Source organism: Gallus gallus, chromosome 2 (genome assembly GCF_016699485.2).
Source record: "Gallus gallus isolate bGalGal1 chromosome 2, bGalGal1.mat.broiler.GRCg7b, whole genome shotgun sequence".
NCBI classification, from domain to species: domain Eukaryota; kingdom Metazoa; phylum Chordata; class Aves; order Galliformes; family Phasianidae; genus Gallus; species Gallus gallus.
Window position 1 is genome coordinate 97731201 of NC_052533.1, and position 24105 is coordinate 97755305.

A 24105-nucleotide genomic window follows, 5' to 3' on the forward strand; every position below is an offset into this window, starting at 1 on the left:
GCACTGCGTACTGCTCTCTTGTCTGTGCTGTGGTGAAATCCATCTAAAATGGGAAAGTGCAGGAGCAACAAAAGCATTAACGTCTCCCCAGTCTCTGCCCCCAGAGTGTTTGTTTCAAAGCTTTCTCAGGGCTTTTGTGCTAGAAAATGTGAGCGCACACCACAGGCACACACCACAGACCAAGCTACTTCTCTTGGTATTTTCTCCATATGGATCAGGGGACTGAGCAGAAGCTACTTGAACTTGATATTGTTTCAGCCCTAAGCAAGCAGCTGACTCTTGCAAAAACCACAGGTGATAGTGTGCGTGTGGTCTGCAGCAAGGCTTTGGATTACTACTGCTTAGTCACTGAGGCGGAGATGGTTTCTGCAGCAGCAAGCAAGCAGCATAGAAGGATGCTGCAGGAGTAGGCTCTGTTCCAGAAAAATGACTGAATGACTTTGAAAAGAACTCAGATGTGGTTCACAGGCAGAATAAAACACTACGAGAAAAGTCTTGGCCAACAGCATGGATGCTCTCGGGAGAGCTTCTGGCTTGGCTGATCACACATAAAATGCTCTTCTTCCTCATGCATAAGACCTACCTTAGAATGACCACACTTCCTTTCTTCCGCTGGGGATGGAGTTTATCCTTGACCACCCTGGAGAAACAGCAAGCAAATTGTATCAGAAATTCCATGTCTCTGCTCCCATAGAAGTGTGGCTTCGTTTCATGTAAGACTCAGCAGGAAAAGCCAGCCTGTAGCTCACGGTGGGCAAGTGTTTTTATTACTGGGGCTAGTTGCTGTTTAGTATATGGATACAATTGCTTGACCACGTCCCTTTCTTTTGTGACAGTTTGATGGTTGCTTAGCACTTATGAATATACCAGGAGGGGCTTAACATGTGCAGGCTTTATCAGAAACTAGCTGTTCTTCCTTCCATTCCTTGCTTGTGGCGACAGTACGGAAGGTTATGGGCCACATCACTTCTCACAGATCACGCTGACTTAGATCTTCATTTTCTTATAGGCATTTCCTTTCAGCTCTGATCTTACTCAGATCCTCTTGAAGCAGATTCCACAGGATCAGTGGCAAAATAAGAAATGTGAGCTTAAGGGCACATTAATACTTACGACAAAGTGGTGGTCAGCAGCCTAACTAGCCTAGTTCTCATAAGCAAACACATAGGAGGAGGCAGTGTGTTGCTGTTAATTTTATTCTTCTTCCACTCTGCATCTCAGTAGGCATTTGAAAGTGACAATAAGATTTCAAGGTGTAAGATGATGTAGAAATGGCATTTCATTCCTGTTTCCTCTGTTAATATGTTATTTCTTAAAAAGTTGTGATCACAACAGAATTATGGAGAGGATCTGGGGGCCTAGGGGTTTAATTTTGAATTTACAGCTTTTAATTCTAGGAGCATTTTTGTTTTTAATTGGCTTCTCCATGCTGCCAGCAGCCTTCTTGCCCACTGTGCAGATCAAAGCCCTTAGCTGTATTGTAATCAGAATGAGAATAACAAATCTGTTTGATACCATCCAAGTGTCACCTCGCACTGCACGAAAGCGTTGAAAGATGATTGCTTAAGGATGAAATAACTGACTGAGAATGGTTACATTACTCTCTGGCCACAGGTTGCATTTGTTGCTTTGCATGCAAAAATTCTACCGAGAAAAAAAAGAGTTATTGGGCCAACTGTGAGCCAATCATAAGCTGTCAACTGGAAAAACATATTGGTTTATCTTCAAGACCCCCAGCACTTCTCTGATGATTGCTGAGCTTGAAGAAGCAGAGTAATGGAAGGAGAAAGACTATTCAAATCAGTTCAGATTTTCAATAAATCATATAATACCTTTTTCATACCTGTCCCTAGCAATTTAAGCACAGGGAAAGTGGCCTCAGAAAAACTGTGACGTTTGGTATGGTTCCTTCAAACCGCCTTCTTAATTATACTTGGTAAAATAAATCCATTAAAAGAAGCTGGCAGAGATCTGAAGGGAGGGGAGGCATGAAAAAGCACAGCACTATAATTGAAATTTATGATGATGGATTATTATTGTCATATGAACAAATCCAGGAAAAAAAAATTGGCTTCAGAAGTAAGGAGAGGAAACTGCCTATCCCGTTACAAGGTAACAACAGCTATTCAGATTAAGTAGCACAGATGTGCTTAACTGATCATGAGTTTAGCACATAAGGGAACAGTGGATGGAAGCTCTCTGAGGCTGACCTTGACCTCAGCACTTCTTGTAACAACTCAGGATACTAAAAAATAAATCCATTTACTGTCTCTTCCAACGTATAAAAGAAGCAAGCATTTTTTAATAATACTTAGAAGAACACCAGCAAAATTTCACAGCCCAGAGAACCAAGATTATTAGGATAAAATACTGTAAACTCTTGAAACATCGGCATTACATTCCCATGAACTCTACAAGACACTTTCCAGAGTGCTGGTTACTGGCAGAGCTATAATGAAAAAGATGAATACTGCTTACAGTTTGAAAATCCTTTGAACTCAAGAATTTTATGAAAAGGGGATGGGGAAGGGAAAAAAAAAAAATGACGTGGAATTCCCACAGAACATAAGTTCATTCTAGGGAAGAGCATACTCTGCCTGAATGTCCCCTGTGATTGTTCACAGATACCCAGCCCACTGGCAAAATGAGCAATGTTGACAGTGGTGGTTAATCAGCTGATTCATAGACACTCAAGTGATCAAATATGGGCCTAACTCAGCCAACTGGACAGCCTCCAATAGTGGAAATTGCATCAGTGGAAAAATCTATATGCTGCCTACAAGCCAAATTATTAAAAGCAGAAGCATTTTGACCATATCAATCTAATGAAGGTGGATACCAGGGAATATGAGAAATACTGCTTTACTTACAGTCATTATTTAGGTCTGCACAGCATTCATGTATTTATCATTTAGACTGTTCACATCAGCCTAACATACACTGCACTACAACAGAGAGATCTTATCAGAGATCCTTGTACTGCAGTGATTTTGAGATCAGCAGTTAAGTATTTAGAGTGAAAAAAACCAACAGAGTTAATCAGTTTCAGAAAAACTTCTCCATAAAGCACAAGGCATCATCACAAGTTGTATGAATATCATTGAAATGGAAATGCTGGTGTGCTACTGAGTTCCACTCATGTAGTTACTGGCCTTGTAACCAGTACTCTCCTCTGGAAAGTGTTCATTTCCAAAACAAGCTTTATGCAGCAGAAGATGAAAGATAAGAGCATATAGCCACCAGAGCTGCACAGCTTGCCTAGTGGAAAAGTTCTTCATTTTTTTGTCACACACCAAGAGAATGCATGTTGTTAGCAGCGTTGCTGCAAATGTAGTGTTTTCATTATAGGTCTGCCACTGTCAACATAAGAGCTATATAGATAAGCAGTTTAGTTAGTTCCCAGTTAGTCTGAAAAACCCAAAGCAAGGTAAAGTGCTGAAGCATTTACTTGTTTTCATACATTTTGAAAATGAAATATTTTTTTATGCACACACAAGGGCACAAGTGGGATAAACTGTATCTGATAAGTATTATTTGTAAGACCTCACATCAAAAATGGGATAAAGTTATTTGCCTTTGCTTAAAACAAAGAATAATTGAACTCTAAGAGCATTCTACAACACAGACCTAATCTTCTAGTGCAAAAAGAGATTGTTCGGAAAACACATCACCCAGTGTTGTAATGGTATTTAAGGTTCAGACCTTTGTGGATTTGCCACCAGAGGCCTTCCCTACTTTCAGCATGCGACTGGGCTATCTGCTAGCTCTTTCCACGGCTCCCTTCAAGTCATGACTGAGGAACAGAGGTTCATTTAGTCTGGTTAACTTCAGCCCTGCCATATGTCATTTCTGGATCAGTGGCAGCCTCTAGTTATTTCCCAGTGGCCTTGGTCCAAGGAAGGACTTTCCAGAGGCAGAAGCACAAGAGAGCAAAAGACTGATGCTGGTGATGAGCCAGCACCACTTGGCTTCCAAATCAAGATAAAACTGCAATCGTACTTATATTTTTCCTGTGGGAAGGGTACTATTTTTTTATCTACCCCACGCAGAACTCTGAACAGAGTTTTACACACATGCTTGTATATGCCACTGCCATTGTGCTTTGTTCCAGGGCTAAGTGTTGGCAGAATAAGTGCAGTTATTATAAAATGTATTAATATTTATAAACACACTATTGAGGAAAATCAGTCTCTGTCAGAAGTGAACTGTCTAAACACATTGTGGTGCTCTTTCACTCTGGGAATAATCTAGGCTGAGACAAACACTACTGAATCCTGTTCTGGAAGAATAAATCCAAGCCCTCTATGAAGTGAAATTATAAACGTTTGTTCCTAACATTTTATTTTTCTGTTTCCAAGCAGAAACTTCTGGGCAAGTTTAATTGTGAAGGGATTACTCATTGGGTGATAGCAGTATGGAGCTGAAAACCAAACTAGATTACCAAGAGAGTCTTCTATTTACATTTTGCTCTCCAAATAATAGACAAAATGTGTAAATAGCAAATGCTTCAATGTGTTGAAATTTCAGTCAAAATAATTTTTGTGAAAATCTCAGCAAATATTTTGGCCATTTCTTATAGCGAAGCAGTGTACATCCAAGGTTCGAATAAGGCAAGGAATGATCCTCAACTAACCAGTAGAAAGACTTCCACAGGATTGGCACTGCAGCAGGGACGCATGCAGATCAGATAACTGTACTGCCAGGAGTCCTTTGTGTTTATCCTGCTGTAATAATTACATGAGATATCACATATGCATATGCATCATTAGTAAAAAACAAAACAAAAAAAAACCCACAAAACAAAACAAAAGACAAACCAACTGCAGTTGCACACAATGGATCTATTGGTAGCACTAGTGGAGAAGTTCAAGTTCATTCTATTTTCAGACTCACTGTTAAAATGACTCTTTTCAGAATGTTTAATCAGTGTACTGAGACAATTCTTTTGTAAAATGTTATAAAAACTCGCATGCCTATATTTTGCTGACAAGAGAGTTGATTGAGTTTTTGTTGCTCAGCTCAAAATGAGTACTTGACCTACTTAAAAAGCTTTTAAATCTGTCTAGGTGCTTATATGACCCATTTTTTGCCAACTTAAAACTTATTAGCCAAGATTTTATAGCAAATATTCACCTGTACATACCACTGTTTTCATTATTAGCACACACAAGTATCTTGAAATCGCCTAATGCAGAACATTAACTTTGTAGATGTGTACACACCTGTGTACATATTTTAAGCAAACAACTTCCTTGAATGCAATATTTTTTGATATCTTGAAATGGACAAAAGATGAAGAAATGCTGATCCAGCTAAATAGTTTCCTTCAGCCCTTCTGGGTTTGCTTACTTGTGTCATCTTGGAAGTCAGAATGTACATTAAGAGCGAGGAAAAAAATCTCCTGCACGGAATCACAAGTATTTGTATTCAATTCCCATCTCAAAAAGGAACTTCTTTTTTTTTTTTTTTTTTTTTTTGTAATCCTACAATTAAGACCACTTGATCCAATGAGTCTAGATTGCTGAATTGACAATAAAAGGTATGATGTTTACCTTGCACATCCAGTATGGCTGTTGTTTTACAGTAAAGCTCATGTGACAGGAAAACATTGGACTCACTGAAAGATCTGGCCATCAGGAAAGGAGTTTCAGCAACATATGAATTATTGTTGCTTTATGCATTGAGACTGAGCCAAAATTCTTTCCACAGCCATGAATTGGACTAATTTCCTCAGCCAGTGACTGTGGAAACCCTATAGAAACAAATCCCAAGCCATAGTTTCATTTGAAAGAGGAACACCACCTCTCTTTTCACCTCTTAACCCCACCTAACTACAGCGTCATTTCAAGGGTTTCTGAGTTAAAAGCTCAGGCAATGATGATTGCTCTACAGATAGGCCTCAGGCCTCATAGCCCATTGGGGAGTGCCCAAGAGCTCCTTGGCCAGGGAACTCCTGCCCTCCACATGAGGTGCCTGAGCTTTGCCCTGACAGTGGGAAGAGGGGCAGAGTCCCTCCAGCAGCAGGAGGAGGTTGGGACAGCCAGCCCTCCAGCTGTTTGTGGTCACTGGTGGAGGCAGGAAGGGTCATGCACAGGTTTTGAGAAAACAGTGAAACTTGTGCAATGCAGCACAGGTAAAAGAAGAGGCATAAACCTACCTTGCTGCAAAGCACAGTGCAGCTGACTTTTCACCAGTCCGCAGTCCTTTTAATCTAGATAAGAGTGCTGCCCTAGCATGACCTACAAGCCGAAGAATTAGTTAATTTTCCCCTCTGATTAATAGCTTGTGTAAAATTAGTAGGAAGGAAAAAAGAGGTGCTAGTTAACCACCACATCTTTCTTGGCGGGAGGATGTAAACGCTGAAGGCAGAGATAATATTACCTCCCTTGGGCATCAGACGCTTGGTGGTTTGGAGCACATGCCTTTGATAATCAACATCAGTATCTCTTTCATGTCACTGAACAGAAAATAGGGCCTCTTCAAAGAGACTAACTCAGAAAAGAAATTGTTAAACAGGCCTGGCTGGGTTGAGCAATGCTGGAAATTAAGTACCCTGGAGGGGCAGGATTAGAAGTGAGGTCAGCACCCTCACTCAGGGCAAGGGAATACATTAATGGCCCTCTGTGCTGCCTCTGAAGTTGCGATGGCTGTCACTGAATATTCCTGCAGACCTCTCTTTCTCTCCCTCCATATGCTGTCCTGATGATTAGCATTCTGCCTTCTTGTCATAAAATACATGAATTAGTCAGTGGCCAGGAGATTGCTGGCCTAAGCTTTTGAACTGATACGGAGCTTCAATTACACAGCCTCACTGAGAATTTTTTTTTTTTAATCCTGACTTTTTCATAATGTTAATCCGCTGGTAGATACTTATTCTTTATCTAAGACACCAAGGCGTTCAGCAAATGCACATGAAAGAACAAGGCTTTGTTCCTTTGCCATCCGGACTCTTGTTTAGTGTGTGCTTCAAATAAGGGAATTACATTCTAATGACTCACTGTTTTATTTGTCTTAACCCTTCTGGAGACAAATGATTTGCTGTGCATGTTGATGCAATGATGACATCATTTCTCTCTTAGACGATAACTAACACAGAATCCACCTTTCAGCAAAAATACCTTTAGAAAAGCACATCTGGCTTTAGTCTGGGAATTTCAAAGGTTCTTCATAAAACTGAGCTCTCGGTAGCAATGAGCTTTGGACACCTTGCACTGCCCTACCCTTCTGGATTGGCAAAGCTCCATGAGAAGTGCTGCAGAGAGTGAGGAGAAGAAGATGTGCTTGAAAGTGTGTCTCTATAGTGTAGCTGAGCCAGCACCTTCTGGACAGCATGGAGGCAGAGAGCCTGGAGAGCTGCACACTGGGACACAGCCTGTGCTAGGCCAGCCTGGACAGGGAGCGATGCTGTAACCTGCATGCTGCTCACAGGTCCAGTGTAGAAATTCAAACATACCACCTAATGAAAGCAAAAGGAAACAAGATGTTTAATTTAGGTGACTTAAGGCACAGGCTTTCCAGCCTATATTTCTTGAGACCAGATTCTTTGCCTAAAACCATTTTTGTGTATGGTTCTTGTTAAAAAGGGTTTCATTTCTGTCCAGTATAAACATGTATAAACCAATTAAATACTGCCTACACAAGCCAAGAAACTTAGTCAAGCACTTTGCTAGCAAGCTCAGAACATAAGCCCACATGCAGCTGGTGGAGTTTGGATTCGGGTGAAGACAGCACCTGAGAACTTGTCACTGCCTACATAACTCTGGACATACACTTCTTGCACCCAGTGCCAGCAATTTGCTCACTTGTTGAGGTGATAATGAAAAATTGAAACACTTGAGAGCAAATCTTCCTCCATCCACAGCTTACTGATAGCTTAAATTGCTATGCACATTCTGTCTACACAAATACATCATTTCATTTCCATTTATTTGCAGGAGCAGCTTCTTGCATTTTTTAATCTTAGACAGCTTCACAAAGACTTCAACATCCAGGCCTCAAACCTTGGTATAAAGAGGACCTTAAGGACAGAAGCTGACATGTTTCCAAATAACAGCAAGCTGAGATCCCAAGAGGCTTACAAATTCCGTTCTGTTTCTGGTCAAGAAAGAGCAGAGCCTGGTAAGCAGGGTCCTCCTGTGGCTGCATGAAAATGCCATACACGCAAATGACTCAAACACGTTTCCTGTGTGCCCAGCCATTGGGAATGCCAAGGAAAACAGGAGAGATTAAAACTTTATCTCCAACAGCAGACTGCCTTCCCATAGCTTCTGCTGCAGTGTTGGGAATTAAATAACACTGGGGAGGAATCTAGTGAGTGAACCAGTGCACACCAAATATGTCCAGGCTTGGTCCTAAACCAGTTTCACCCAGACTGTGCAAGGAGTCTACCCAGTACCCAAGAACAGCAGCAATCTCCACAGAAGGCTTAGGGAATCAGGGAACAAGACAACTTCTATGGTAGTACTTTGTTGTCCCAGTCCAAAATTCGGCACAAAGCAGATGATCCCTACAGGTCCATTCCAATCCCTACAATTCTTTAATATGTGCTTCCTTTCACAGAAATAACATGTTTCTGGAAAGGTCTTCTCTCCAAAAGATCACCGAATCATAGACTCATAGAATGGTTTGAGTCAGAAGGGACCTTTAAGATCATCTAATTCCAACCCCCTGCTATAGGCAGGGACACCTCCCTCTAGACCAGGTTGCTCAAAGCCCCATCCAGCCTGGCCGTCAATGCCTCAAGGGTGGAAGCACCCACAACCTCTCTGGGCAACCTGTTCCTGTGCCTCACTACCCTCAAAGTAATGAATTTCTTCCTTGTATCTAGTCTATAACTACCCTCTTCCAGTTTAATTTTACAATTAAATCTCACGGTATCTTTTTCAGGAATATATCAGTCAGCAAGGGTTTTTATTGTTGTTTTTGTTATTATTATTATTAGTTTTAATGTGGGTTTTATTCTGTTTTTTCTTTTGGGAGGAGAAAACTAAGGGGTGATGCAGTTAAGCATCTGTCTGAGGCCAGAGTGGAATCATAAGCAGATTGATCCCAAATTTCCATGTGTGCCATCCCACGCTCATTATTCCATGATAAAATTCAGGAAGTCTCACAGCTAAAGCTTGGATGCTATTTTAAATTATATAGTGTGGATGAAGTTTATTACCTATGTTAATTACCTAGTCCTGCTTCAAATTCCACTCTCAGTTCAATGGAATCCAGTTCACCAGAATCCATATAGGACTGTGAGGTCAACAGAGGTCTGTAGCTATAGGATGTCTCTTTTTTCCCCCTCCTTTTTTTTTTCTTTTTTTTTTTTTGAATATTTCTCACGTACCCCCAATGCAGCCTCAATGCAAGACTTTGTGCTTCATTTATGCTGTTTAATAGTTGGTATGGATATTGACTAAGTAACTACAAATCAACAAATTTCATTAAAAACAAACTCTCACTATTGTTTGCTTAGCTTAGAGACTTTCTGCTGTAAATCCAGAAGAGCAACGATGACAGCCTGCTCAACAAGCTGTCATTCCGTTTTTTTCCTGCAAAGAGAAAACATAGAAACAGCACTATTTCCTGCCTTCTTTGATCAGTGGTTATAGCAAAAGACATAGCTTTAACGTGACAATTCAGATGCAATCATAGAATTATTAAGGTTGGAAAACACCTCTAAGATCATCAAGTCCAAATCTCAAGCCATCCCCACCATGCTCACTAACCATGTCCCTCAGTGCCACATCTACATATTTCTTGAAGACCTCCAGGAATGGTGACTCCACCACCTCACTGAACAGCCTGTTCCAATCCATTACTACCATTTCTGAGAAGAATTTTTTTTAATATCCGACCTGCTATATGCTTGGGAAAGTAGCATTGTTGCAGCAGTACTGAAGTGAACAATGCAATTAAGAGAGGACTTGACTGTAGAAAGTAAACTTGACTAAACCCAAGATAGGCAGACTTACCAACAAATATTTAGATACTACCAGTATTACATGTAAGGACAGGTCAAGAGTTTTTTAAGTTTTGGTTTTAAAGATGTGAATTCATAGAACTCCAAGCTACCTTTCCCTTCATGGAGCACTTGTTACTACAAAAAAAATGCCTGCTTTGTTAAAAGCTCCCTGTTGACAACGACAAGTCTGAATAAACAGTCAGCTGGCACATTAGTTTCTATTAGCTCAAGTTTACATGCCTTGTCATGCTCTTCCAGCTTTCATTTGTCACTAAGCTACGCAAAAGCTCAGCAAACACTATTTCCCTTCAAACTTTCCCCAGGTTTCTTTTGTAGAAGAGGAAAAAAGGAAAGAAAAAAAAAATGGGGGGGGGGGAGGGGGTACAATGGTGGGAGAGGACAGAATCATCAGTTCTTCTGCAGGGCACTCCAGCTCTGCATGGAAGATCCAGCTGAAGTCTTTCATCTTGAGATCAAGAGACCAGTGTTGAGCAGCAGCAGTCTGGAGCCAGAGCCCCGGAGCGAAAAGCAGCCAGATGGGGGGCTGTTTCAGTAGCACAGAGTAGTTGGCCACAGAGTCTCTGTGCTACTGATGGATCTGCAGGCCAAGGAGTTGTCAGAAGTCATTTGTTTTCATTTTTTGCTGACCTTAACGATATATAGAACTTTCTTTGCTTATGCTGGGATACTGGGTGCTTGCACATGCTCTGCACAGGGCCAGGGCAGCTGAAAGACTGGGCATGTGGGGCAACTACAGTGTGCACAGACAGCATGAACATACAAACACAAATGCAGGAAGAACAAGTATTTAAGAATTTTGGCATAAAACCCACATGAAGAAAAGCCAGTCTACTCAGCAGCATATTCATAAATGAGCTCCAGAGACCAACCCTCACACAAAACAAACCTTGCGCTGTGGCTGCATGCTCAGCACCTGGAGAGCAATGATAGGACACTGTGCTATAACCTCCCAGCACAAACACTGCCCTGGGCTCAGTCTGGTTCTAGTTTTGTGATGTGCAAGGAGTCAAAGTGACCTCGGCTTCATTGAAACTCCCCGCTCGCTATTAAAAAGCCAGCAGGGCTTGACAGGAATAGCAGAAACCAGATGGGAAAGCACCAGGACTGGGGACAGTGGGGCTGCAGATCCAAAGGTCAGTGCTACTCCGCAGGGAGTGCCTGAGCTGCATGCTGTGATTCCAGCCCTGGGGCAGCGTCTGCTGCAAGGGGCTTCTGCCCAGCAAGAGCACCTGGAAGTCAGGCTGAGCTGGTTTGTTTTTATGAGGAGGGGATAGGGGTTACACAGCAGAGCAGAGAGGGAAAAGCAGATGGTGAGCTGTTTTCATGGCCCTGTCTGCTCAATAGCGGCTCTTTAAGAGGGCAGCCAGCTTCCTGCAACGCCTGGTGCCTGCCTTACCGGCCTGCTCATGAGGAGTGCAGTGGACAGAAATGCAGTGCTGCCACTGGCATCAAAGCATACAACCAAAGCCTGGTGAAACGGCTGGCTCCCTGCAAAGAGTGAGAACCATGCATCCTAGCCCTCAGGGGCATACTGCCCCAACAGGGAATGCTAGGAAATCCCAAGATAAATCTGTGAAAGTAGCCTTCAAGCAGGATATGGTGCCGCGGCCTCTGTTCATCCTTAGATGTTATTGCCTCTGAGCAGGATGAGTATCAACACAGGGGGTGGTGGACCTTTGTCATGCAGCAGGAATGTTAACATCCTCCAGATTTAAACGGCGCCATCTGAAGAGCAGTTCATGTGCTGAAATTAATTTTTCATGTGTACATCATGAGGTCCTAATAAAATTGTTAAAAAAATAAAAATGAAATTGCCTTTGTTGTCCTCCTAATAGGACTCCGTTGGCATTTCTCATTGCTGTTGTCTGTAGACAACAAGGTTGTTTTTAAAGTTATGGTATCAGCCTCGCAAAATGTAAGGGATTAAAAAGACAAAAACAAAATGTCAAAACAACAGAACAGAAAGAGGATTTTTGTCCATAAGGGGGAAAAAATAAAAAGGAAGGAAGAAGAAATAGGAACGCGCCAAGAAGCAATATAAAAAGAAGCAGGGACTTTTGATGTTTTCTTTTCCCTCCTCCTTCATTCTTGGCTGAATTATAGGGCGTAGCATAGCATTTTCAAAGCATCTTTTACAAACTTTATTTAGTACAGTGATTCACATTTCCCGAGCAAGGTTAACCGAAGGGAGGGATATTTCTCCCCTTGCCCCCGGCTATTCCCCAACTTTCAGCTAAATTGTATCACATTGTTAAAAATAATTGTCAGAAAGGAACATTTCCTGATCTCTTCCAATTGCATTGTTTTCCCCAACAATGTGCAGGATGGTTCATTGCTAATTTTAGCGAGCGTTTTTTTATTGCTTTGCACAATCTGAAGCCTCTTGCATAACACAGATGCACACAGTTAAGGCTGAGGACTTCATGGTTCTGGTGTGCGATGACCATGTCTCCATCCAAACACCTCCAGTTCGCAAAAGCAAGACGTTATGTAGATAGGACAGCTGACTTTCTCTTCTAGATAAAGTAAATCACTCCCCAGGAGAAACTAGAGCTGAGCTCAGATGTAGGAGGCATCAGAGCTTATAGGGAGTTCCATGCCTGCACAGACATCACCTCAATCTCTATGCTCTAGCAACCCAAAGAGATGAGCGCCAGCCATGCCAGAGCTCCAGCATAGCAGAAAAAAATACATTGGTGATGGGGGCAACCCTATACTCAGTTAGAGCAACAGAAAGTAGAGTGGATGAGGCAGGGTGGTCAAAGCAGCTACTTGGGATCATCAGCAATAAGAAAAGAGAAAAGGTCTGAAAAATGCAGTATCTTTTCAAAGAGCATCTGACTACTGAAAAAAAAAAAAATCACTGTTGGAAAATTTTACTCTGTCCTGTTTCCATTTCACTGACTACAAGAGAAGCTCCAGTAGAAACAGCTGTAAGGTCAGATTTGTTTGAAAGGAACAGAGAGGAGAGCCTCTGGTTTCTTTCCAAAATGCCGTTTGTTTAAGATTCACAAAGGGTCAGGAAGAACAAATTGCAATGGATACTCTCCCTGTGTAGCCAAACATATTTCCAAGCAGAAACACGATGTTATGAAGAACAAACAAGTAAATATAAAGGAAGCTGAAGAAAACCCCAATCCTAAAACCTGGCTGCAGAATGGTATCACTCTAACACATGCTCAGGGAATAAAACTACTTTTAAAGCAATGCGGGGGGTGGAAAAATGTTAGCTATGACTTAGATGAATGCAGAGGGTCACTTAGGAGATAGTTACTTATCAGAATGAGCATCCTAGCTCTGACTCAAACTCTGCCAGCGTGGCTTAGTTTTGATCATCTGTTGCAATCCCTTGTACAACACAGGAAATTGTGTATCAGCCAGAAAAGCCATAGCTCTGCTAGAGAACGTTGAAGGCACACAGTAATATGTGCCATCTGCTACCCATAGGATGTGAGGAGGTGTGTTTAGGTCCTTCATCTCTACTCCGTATGTTCCAAAAGCAGCACGTTTAACTGCTTTTTTATTCCCACATGGCTTCCCCTAAACACATACATACAGCAACATTTCACCAAATAATGGAGAAAAATGCAAAGGATGACCTGGAGGACGCTAGTCTACATGGATAGTAAACCACAAATATCATACTCCTTTCTGTGTGCACTACTAGATATTTACAACATTCTACATTTAAGAAAAGTTAATAAGAGATTTAAAGGGAATGACCTTGTAAAGGGAAAACATCTACTGGATAGATCTATGTGATCCTTTATTGATGTCCCAAGTCCTAAGCAAGACCAAAAGCTGTATATTCAGAGGACACTGTTCATTTACCTGTAACTAAGCCTGACCTACATTTTGACTTGGGTCAACAGAGGCTTTCAGGAGCCCTGCCTGGCCGGCCAGATCCCTCTACTCCAGGCACTGGAAGATTGAGACAGGCTGTCTGTCCTGTTCTCCCCCAGTACTGGGAGCCATGGCTCCAGAGATGGATTTCTCCACCCTACTGCCGTACCAATAAAGTGGCAACCATCTTGCTGAACTTTCAGGTAATGAAGCTGCACTTTTCTCTAACTGCTATGATCAGTTACAGTTTATATTAATCAAATAACACCAATGTAAAGCGATGGGCTGCCAGGGGACGGGAAAGCATTTTACCCTCAGCTGTTCCTGCTATGTTTGTGTGCACAGTTCAGCTTACCATTAACAAGGGCAAATCATGACCCATATCCATCTCCAGTCTGATGCTGGGTCTCTGAAGTAATAAACTGAGAACTAATGCCACTTAGGAGATTTCTGCTGTACTTCAGTGACCACTGAAGATATTATCATCTTTACTCACTTCAGTTCCTAACAGTTTGAGAAAAAGTCAGGCCAGTTGCTGGGTATAGGTGCATGATAAATCTACTCATGCCTTGGTTTTCTTCCACACTGCAAACCATCGCTCAAAAGTACAGCCTGGGGTACAGCTCAAGCACCATGCAACCTGCCATGCATCACAGGATGCATTTTTGCATGCCAGGTCTCAGTGCAGGGAAAAGGCTGTGGCACTATGTCACAATCTTGGAGGCAGGAGGGAGTCCTGTAGCAGGGTTTGTTCAGGGCTGAATCATAGGCATCAGCATGATCCACAGGCCATGGCATCCCAGGCCAGTACTAGCTTCTCCACCATCATTTAGGAATGATGGATGTGAAATATCACTGAAGAGTTTCATAAACCTCTCTCCTTGCCTGTCCTCTCCTTAATCCTGGGGCATAATCCCACAGAATGAAATAGGATTGCAGCAGGTAGGCAAAGCATAATGCAGCCATCTGACTTTTCATAGTACCTTGAGGGTGAACTATCGGTATCTAATCTTCTTGATAACTGGACAAGAACATAATCCTTCATTTTGAAAGACTACTTACTATTTTCTTCACTCCCTGAAGTTTTCTGTCAACACTGATAACCTCTATCCAGGATGAGAACTACTAGAAAGCATTAAAATTGTTTTCACTAGGCAGTAATCAATTTATTTTTTCAAGACCTCATACAACCCAAGCAAGTCTCCTTCCATTACTTTCAGCTAAAACCAGTAAAGTTTTCCAGACAGAAAACAGTTTTACCCTGAGGAAGAAGGCATTTGAATTAAATTTATGTATCCTGAAGAGAATTCAAGGGCAGACAAGAAGCAGTATAAAGAAAACAGGGAAATAATGTTTACATTGATGATACATATTCTTAGAGCTGCAGATCTGCTGGAAAAAAATAAAATAACAATCAAAACCAAACCAAAACAAAGTCGAATGGGATGGAAATTTACTGGCTCTCAATTTAGTGGAGTCAAAGTGATGGAATCATCCATGAAGATCTTATTTTAGGAAACATTCAGAAGCTTGCGCCTGCCCTGATATATAGGCATTACGGCTTTCCCTTGCCTCCTCCTTGCTTTAAATTAGGCACCTACACTTCCAGCTGCCACAATGAGTGGAAAATACTTTTTCATTCCAAAGTACACAGCTGTGTGCAAATATTCCCGTTAAAGTCCCACTCTAACATCTAACTTCCCCACAGTCTTGTAGGCTGACGCACTGAACCCATTCTAGACTTTAACACCTAAGGAGAAAGTGCTCCCACAACATGTGCTGAACCCCAGATAGGAGAGCCCAGTAACTGCATGAACTTTTAACTTACAAATGCACGATCAACCAGCAGATGCTGTTGCTTCTGACATAGCCCATCCCCACACAGCGGCAAGTACATGCAATCCCAGTGGGTACGTGCTGCAGGGGCAGGTGGACAGTTGGTATTTTAAATCAGTTGTTGACTTCCCATAATGGTACGCTCGCTTCCCTGCCCCCATGGGTCAATGAAGGCATGGCAAGCGACTTCAGATGAAGACAGGCTATTTTGTGGGCTGCGTATTTAAAGGTGTGAGCTTCCTCAGAGACTGAATGAAGACCTTGCATGCTAGTGGCAGCCATCTGAGTGGGTGGCTTTGATGTTCCACTTTAGCTGGTGTGAGTCCCAGCTGGGAGCAGGGCGGGTGGCTCTGGGCAGAAAGGGGATAGTCCCTGCTGGATCCCAGGGCTCCCAGAGAGATAAAGGATTATCTTGCACCCAAACTTGCATCTAAAGTAGCAACCTGATTTTTCTCCTCTCCCTGCCTTTGTTTATTTTTATGTATAGGCACTTTCAGAGCAATAGGTATGCAGTTTAAGTAATTCCCATTATGTCAATTGCACCTACATCTCTGGTGTTTTGGTCATCTTGACTCACCTTGATAAAACTGAGAGGTGATCCACACACAGGAACAGGTCACTAAGGGAAAAAAATGTGTCATTCAGTAGCCTAATTCAGTGAGGAACTGAAGCATATGTTTAAATGCCAGCTTGTTTTATTTACTTGCGGAAAAAGGGCATGGGCTTAAGTGCACAACTTGGTCATACAGCAGCGCAACAAGCGTTATGGGACCTCAAAGAAAATAGTCAAAAGTAAGGCTTAGATTTTAAAAGCCTATCAGCAATGGGCCTGATGAGAAAATGAGGGCTGCCGTGCCTAAACGCACACATCTAGTCAACTTTATCTTTAACAGGACAAAGCCCCTTTTCTCTGAGGCCAAGATATTCTGTCTTTAATCTTTTTCCATATTCCTCATGCTTATCACTTATGGGCGTATCGTAAAGATGTCTTTATCATATCTTCCTTTTATTAAAGGGCTCTGAGTAATGCTAGCCAATATCAATAACGATGGCCCAAAAATAACATTAGCATCACGCCAGGACCTTGCAGGCCTCACAGCACCAACCCCACTTGTACCTCTCATATGGATCACTCCAGCTTTCTCAGAAAAGGCAATGGAGAACAAGACTTCAATTAAATGATATTTGGAGATTCATTTCTCTTAGGGAGAGAGAGCCTGGGTGAGCTCTTCTTTGTTCTACGCCAATCACACAGTTTGTTTGCTCAGATATCATGCAAGCAGGTAGGGGGATGTGAGGGAGAAACATAAATTGACTCAGAACCTCCTGCCAAACAGAAGCAAATATCAGCCACTTCTGAATGTCTGAACCTAAGGAAACAGTGAAAGTAATTAGTTTTTACCATATAATCGGTAATAATGAAAGTAAAAATCATTCTAGCAGGTGTGTGTATATAAATACGTATAGACAGAAATAGATGCACATCAAAAACATTATTGAGACGTATCAGCCATGTGAAAGATGAGACTTACAGCTGAACAACAACATAAAATTCCCATAAAAGGTACTGATAGCCAAGCAGCCGAGTTATTATATACAGCCGTTATGGCTATGGGACACAATGATAATAAGGACACTTCGTAGTCCTAAAGGAAATAACAATTGTGGGAAATCATTTTAACAGTGCTCAGAAGAATTACAAAATCATGTTTTCGTGTCATTCTTCAACAGACTAATGATTTCCCATAAATTATAACAGATTTCAAGGGAAAACAATTAATGGTCACAGAATCAAAGACATATGAAAGCTTTCAGATTTAAAGTGACAGTGTTCATTTTAAAGCAGCTGCTTTTAATTGGTTTCTTCTTGAGACCACTAAACCCCTACACTGGAGAGACCTTCTATACACAAGAAGCTTGTAAAGGCGTGATCTACAACAGCAAAACTCTTTGTAAACTGGCTGAATGCTTATTAAAAGAGTGAAATTGGTAAACAATCTAAAGATGATATTTCTGTCTTTTACTGTCACAGTTAACTGCTGAAGAAAAGCCAAAATATGATGATATTTCTTATTGCAAGCGTTCTCAGCACAACCATCATTCCAAAACCTTGCCTCAGCTACTGAAGGGCAAGGCTCTGCATTACTTACTTTGCATGAGAGTTTTCCCTTTCCTAACTTAACATCTCAGTTTCATACTTTATCAATGCTCTTCAAGCAGACAGCTACTAATAAAAGGACTTTTTCAGTATGCTGCTTTGTCAGTCTTTTATGCATGTGCTGAAATATCTAGCAACTTATTTGTGCGTGTCTAGACAGGTGACTGAATAAAATGTCCTTGGATTCATAAAATATGTCACAGATTATTATGTTTCTCTACATAGACTTAAGAAACCAAGACAAAAAACATTAATAAATTTTACCAGATGCTGAGAATTACTCCGATTTTGAACATGTTCAAGCAGGACAGAAAAAAAAAAAACCCATCTGACCTGCTCTTGATCAATCACTTTTACAAAATACTTCAGCCAGGCATTTCAGATGTATGCGCTCTTGACTTTTTTGAGCAGTCACAAATCAAAACGTGCAGAGCTGAAATACAGTCAGTTACGTGGTGGTTAACAAAACGTACTGGGCTGGAATCTCTTCAACAGATCTGTTTAAGGCTTCTGTACAGGTTTGCTTTGGATGTATTTGAAGTTCGCTTTTATCCATGATCAAAATTGCCAGTAAATCTGCTTGACTCCTGTGATGTTCAGTGTTTCAGAACCTGTTAATGACATTGGGATCTGAACACCTACTTCCGATAGTGAGAAAAATCGCTGATAAAAATAATATTAAAAAAAAAATAAAGCCCAGGATGCACCTGAATATATGCTATTCAGATTCACTTTATTTGCAGTGGAATCATAGAATGGCTTGGGTTGGAAGGGACCTCAAAGATTGTCTATTTCCAACCTCCAGCTGTGGGCAGGGCTGCCGAACAACCAATCAGCTGCCCACAGCCCCACTCAATTTGGCCTTGAGCACCCACAATGATGGAGCACACACAGCTTCTTAGGGAGGTTCAGAGTTTTGAATCATCAAGGTGCACATCACAGCTAAACAAAAGGTATTTCTGTTTCCACAGATCTCAAATTTCTGGGCCATTTGATCTGAACCCAGGCATCCAGAGGCAAGCACATACTTTCAGTGTCCCTTATCCAAATGGCCCAGCAAAGGATCTGATACTCCAACAACATTCCCACGTTCCATAAGGATTTTGAAGCCTCAGATTTGATTCTCTATGCCATACCTTCTATCTGAATAATCTCAGCTATAAGTTGTAGCAACACCACACCATTTAAGGAGAGGTGCGATAAGGAAACAAAATGAATAACACAAGGTGAAAAATCTCTGATCTACCTACCATAAATCCTTGTGTGTTACATTCCAGAAAGGAAAAGAGCACTTTGTAAAATACCTTTGGAACATCTGTCAATAAATAAATAAAGTAGGATCCTTTCATGTGACTGATAAGTGGCTTATTTCTCTCCCCTTGATTCATTCCCTTAAAACTTGTCTGCCCAACACGTGAACAAGCTGAACAAGTAGAGTTCCTGATATTTTTTCAAGTATCCATAAGGTCACAGTCTGGTCTGCCTAAAAGTAAAAGTAAAGTAAAATTTGTTGCCAATTGGATTTCACATGGGCACACTCAAAATACAGACAGAGTGTAGTGGACTCATCTTCAAGTGACCGTAAGATTTCATCCTTTCTTCACACCTACAGACTTGGCGTTGAGAGGTGGTCCTTCACCCAGTTCTATCCAAATTATCATTGTGCCCCAGGCACCCTGAGATGCTTATTAGGGAAAATATGATTTTTCATGGCTGCAGCAGAAGTATCTCTGCTAGCCCAGCGGCTCTTTGGGGACCTGTCTCATGGATGCTCCATCTTCCAGCTGGGTTCCTTACTGGGGATAGGAAGTGCCCACTGTGGAGCCCAGTGCTCCAGCAGGAGAAAGAGATAAACTTACCAACTGACTCTTTGGAATGATGGAGAGGAAGATGGAGGCAGCTACCAGCACCTGGTAGCTTAGGACCTGGGTACATGACATTGATGGAGATCAGTGATGGTCAGCAGCACAACTCCTTAATGTCAAAAATCAGAAAGTAACCCAACTCTCTGAGCATGAATCTTGGCTAATACTCTGTGATCTGCCACAGTACTTCTGCACAAGTTGCTCATACTTTCTGTGCCACAGCTCATCCTTCTGCTAAACCAGGATAAAATTCCTCTCTTAACAATTACCACAGGAAAGCAGTATTCCAGAAAAATATCAAGATATTAACTGAGCTTATAAATAATTTTGATATTCCCAGATGAAAGTTCTCTGTAAGCATGAAGTTTTATTATTATTTCAGCTGCTCTCTTCCATAGCATTATTGCCAAAAAAGGCTTTAGAAAAGCTTCACATTAACCGTAATACTTTTCTTGTTAATGACTAGCAAAACATTATACTTCGCACATATGGGACACAAGTGCTTGGTTTCAGTTCACCACACTAACATTTAAGAACCAAAGCAAGTATCTGTCTGTGTCTAGGTCAGGCTTGAAGTATCTTCCTCACTTGGAGAACACATTCTGAAGACAATCTGGCTCTGCTTGTTTGCAACTTGCATGTCTTCAAATACAATTTATGGAGCGACTAACCTGAGGTCAATTATTATTACTGTCTTGAAGAAATGATTGTAAACTGGGAATAACTCCTGCTTTAATCATTTCATTTGCTCTACAAAGCAAATGGAAATAGTTTGCAGTGAAAAATGTGCCTTCCAGTGTAAGCATCCAATGTCTAAAAAGTATTGTAAGATTAAAAGTGATAGATTTCAGCTGTTGCTCCATAAGTAGTCAATCTTTCTTCTCTTCTGGAAAGCCAGTACTCCCTCTTCAGGGGGAATTTAAGTGGACAAAATAAGAATCAGTACAAGAAACTTAACAAGACTGTAGTCAGGCCTGTGATTCTCCCTGTAGGAGATGTTTAACATCTTGTTCACTATCCACAACTGCCACACGTGTGTTGTTCCCAAAATGGCCATTGTTAATCTGTGCTGGGATGTGCTATAGGAAAGTGCACTGAAATGACTTGATTCTGTGTGTGTAGAATGATCCCGTCCCAACATCAATCTCAAATGCAAGTAAATTAAGAGAGCTCAACCAATCTTTAATAGAAAGCAGGAATTTTAGAGCAACTTGTACCATTCTGCCAGGAGAGTATCCACAAGCTGTGGTTAGAAACAAAAGGTTACTGCAATGATTTACTAGTATTTCTCAAAACCACATCAGAAAGAAAACCCAGAACTATAGAAATGACAGGGTCAGTCTCAAACTTCAATACACAAATTGATGCATGGATTAATGAAAATAAGTCTACAGATACTGTGGCAAAATTTCCTACATATATTCCTAACATCTAATGTGTAAGCACCTGAAAAAGACCCAAAAGTGGAAGCTGCCATTCTATTTTGGTCAGGAGAGTGGGATTTCGAACACAAAAGCTTTCCTTTGCTTTGAAATGGAGGAGGTGTTTAGTATGATGACCTTTCAGTGCTTTCTCTACTTGGCAGTCTTATCACTTTCCCACAGTTTAATAAAACCATTTAAGGGCCAGATTTTAGTCCCAGTCACGCTGTGCTCTTCCCTCTCCCATCCCACAGGGCTGGAAAGAAGATACGCCATGTACCCAGCTGGGGCTGAGGACAGTTCAGATACGGATAACAGAACCCACACAGGGGTTAGTCAGAGTCTGGACTTAAGACAGAAAAAACACATAACGTTCGCCCACCCCCTCCTGCTGTCACAGTCACCAGATCTTGGGTCACAATGACATCTCTCCGTGTATGCCTCCATGGGTCTATTGAAAGCCTTGCTACATGAAGCTGTTCCTCCTAGCAAAATTTTTTTTGTAATGCATAAACTCAGCAGCAAGCAAATTGCCCAAAACTACCACTCCTAAAAGTATTCACAGTCTAAAGTTTGAGTGGATCAAAGGTTTAGAAGATTACTTCTGAAAACCAGCCACCTTCTGACCAATATCAGCAGGAACCTTCTCAGTTTGAACTACAATTTTGCATGTTTTTCATTGTTGCTGTTATGTTGCTGTGGGTTTTTTCCCCCTTTAATTCTCAATTTTCCTAAACAGAAGTTGTAGACTACAAGCAATGTTTTATGTTTATTTAAAGCTATCTGCTTATCAATGACATTGGCTTTGCTGTTGGTAATTTGGTAGTAAAGTGCACGAGGACAACATATTTTTCTTCTCTGTGTCAGATGCAGCCTAGCTAAACAAGCTGCTCTGAGCATGGCACAGACAGGTAGAAGGAGATAGAAAAGGACCCATACCTTGAGGAACAGCACCCTGACCCCACTCTTCCTCCTCTTCTCAAAAGGTTGTAGTGCTAGGGAGGAGAATTGCTACAGCATCGTGGACTTGCAAATGGGAAAGGGCTCTCACCCAGCTGCTCCAAAGTAGTAACGACAGGAAGGGAAGGCAGGAGAAACCTGGCAACAGCAACGCAAAGAGGGTGGTTTGTGGTTTGGATCTTGAGCTTGTTCTGTTGATCCTTAAGTGCCTTTCTCTGAAGTCATCTGGATTGCCCCAAATACCCACTGACAGACAAAATTAGATCCTGGCCCAAGATACCTTTCTGCTTGCATTTAGTTCTGTCACATCAATCAGCAGTGAAAGAAATAGCCACATTCAGATTTTTATAATTATATCGTTACCTCCAAGAGTCTGTTTAGGCTCAGACACCTGCAGCCCAGCTGATTCATGCCATGCTGCTCCCCAGAAACTTGTGATGGGATGGCATTGCCTATGCAGAGCTTTGCAGCCTTACTCTTAGCCCCTGCATCCACAGCTGTCACACCTACAGTTTGTCCTCCGCTGCCAAGAAATACAAATGCCATCTGAAGTCAGTTCCTTCACATGCTCAAGATTAATAGCGTGTCTCTTCAAGCCACATCCGCTGGCTTTTCCATTTTGTATGTAGTGTAAAATATTCCCAATGCCAGATTCTGCCACCCTCACTTAAACTGAGTAATAAATGACCCCACGAGTACCCTATGGGTGGAAGTGAGGTTATCTGAGGAATAAGGAACAGATTTTAATGACCTGCAAAGTATTAGCTTAGGGTAGTACAGAAAGTGAAAAACTGGGGATGAATAAAAATTGGATCTTATACACCAGGAAAAAAAAAAAAAAAGCCTCTGCTATTAACCATCAAGCAGTTTATGTTGGTGGAATACAAGAGCAGGTAGACAGTAGGTTTGCATGCTAGGCTGGTCTCCCAGAAAAGAAATTAGTTTCCTAAACATTCACATTACATCACTTAAAAACTAAATATAGCATGCATGACTCTGACAGTAGCTAGCAGTAAAACCTTGCTTTGTGAAAAAGAGGAATGGAAAGAGGAAGAAAAAAATACCAATACAAAACCTCGCACATTTTTTGTTATGATATCACCATACCATTTTCCAGCAAAATGAAACAAGCCTGTTGCTAACTAACTACAAGCCAAGAGAATATGTCCCTTCCAAGAACCAAACATAAAGGCTCAGAGTACAAAGCCTTCATCCACACCTTGGGAGTGGACAGTTGGAGACTTTGGGAGTGCAGCTGTTCACCACGTTAAGGGGCATGCCAAAAACAGTCTGATGCAGGCATTTTTACGGCTACAAGACTCAAAACTGTACGTTGAGTGGCTGAGTCCTTAGCCTGGCGAATGACAGCTTTGCATTCACGTTAAACTCCTTGAAGTAGCAAGTGCTTATCATCCCAATGAAAGCCCATGTCACTGAGCTACACAGAGCAGACAGCAATAGCCATACTGCACATCCATCTCCAACACACTTGGGCAGGTGACGACTCAGCCCCAAACAGCTTCTGATGTTGTATCCAACCTGCCTCAGCATTTCCATCAGCAACATGAGAAGCCACAACTTCTGGCTGCAGAAACATGGAAACGTTTTAAATGACAGTCATCATATTTTTATGTCGAAAACAAGCAGCCAAGTTAACCAGAGAACAACCCAAGCTGACTTTTGCCTTTGTTGCACATATTTTATTTTTTGACAGTCTGGGTCAACTTAAAGGCGACACCTGAGCTCCCTGGTTTTGACTGACATTACTGCCAATCCAAAGCACTAAGCAAACTGATCATTTTATACCCAAGGAATTCAGATCTGTCTCATTTTTATCCCAATTTTTATCGCATGCCAAAAAAAAAAAAAAAAAAAGAGGATTCAGACTCTGCTGTCTGCTCAGACACCTTCAGAGTGCTTTGAGCTAACTGGAGACAAACACAGCAGGCTGCAGACATCTTTGGGAAAGGTCAGGAAGTATGTTATTTATACAAAAGGCAGTGCTGAAGGGAAGAACAGGAGCAGGATGAGAGAAATGGATGGTATCCT

General features: G+C 41.6%; 1 protein-coding gene and 1 long non-coding RNA gene across 50 annotated transcripts in view; one reads left to right on the top strand and one right to left on the bottom strand.

Moving 5' to 3' along the window:
• Positions 1-9451, top strand: part of LOC101751084 — a 41031-nt gene extending 31580 nt beyond the window's left edge. Inside the window, exon 7 of the long non-coding RNA XR_005855189.2 lies at positions 7935-9451. This is a non-coding gene — a long non-coding RNA (uncharacterized LOC101751084). The remainder of the gene's footprint in view (positions 1-7934) is intronic.
• Positions 1-24105, bottom strand: part of MOG (myelin oligodendrocyte glycoprotein) — a 136738-nt gene that overhangs the window by 36933 nt on the left and 75700 nt on the right. For 17 of the 49 annotated variants that reach the window (XM_046938028.1, XM_046938020.1, XM_046938029.1 and 14 more), the window contains 3 exons: positions 22036-22194; positions 16230-18421; positions 584-640 (listed from right to left, as the gene is read on the bottom strand). The gene's annotated coding sequence lies outside the window, so the exon portion shown is untranslated. Of the gene's footprint in view, positions 1-583; positions 641-9449; positions 9540-16229; positions 18422-19669; positions 19736-22035; positions 22195-24105 lie in introns of all 49 variants that reach the window. The other 32 variants (XM_046938047.1, XM_046938019.1, XM_046938021.1 and 29 more) reach the window with 22 other exon arrangements.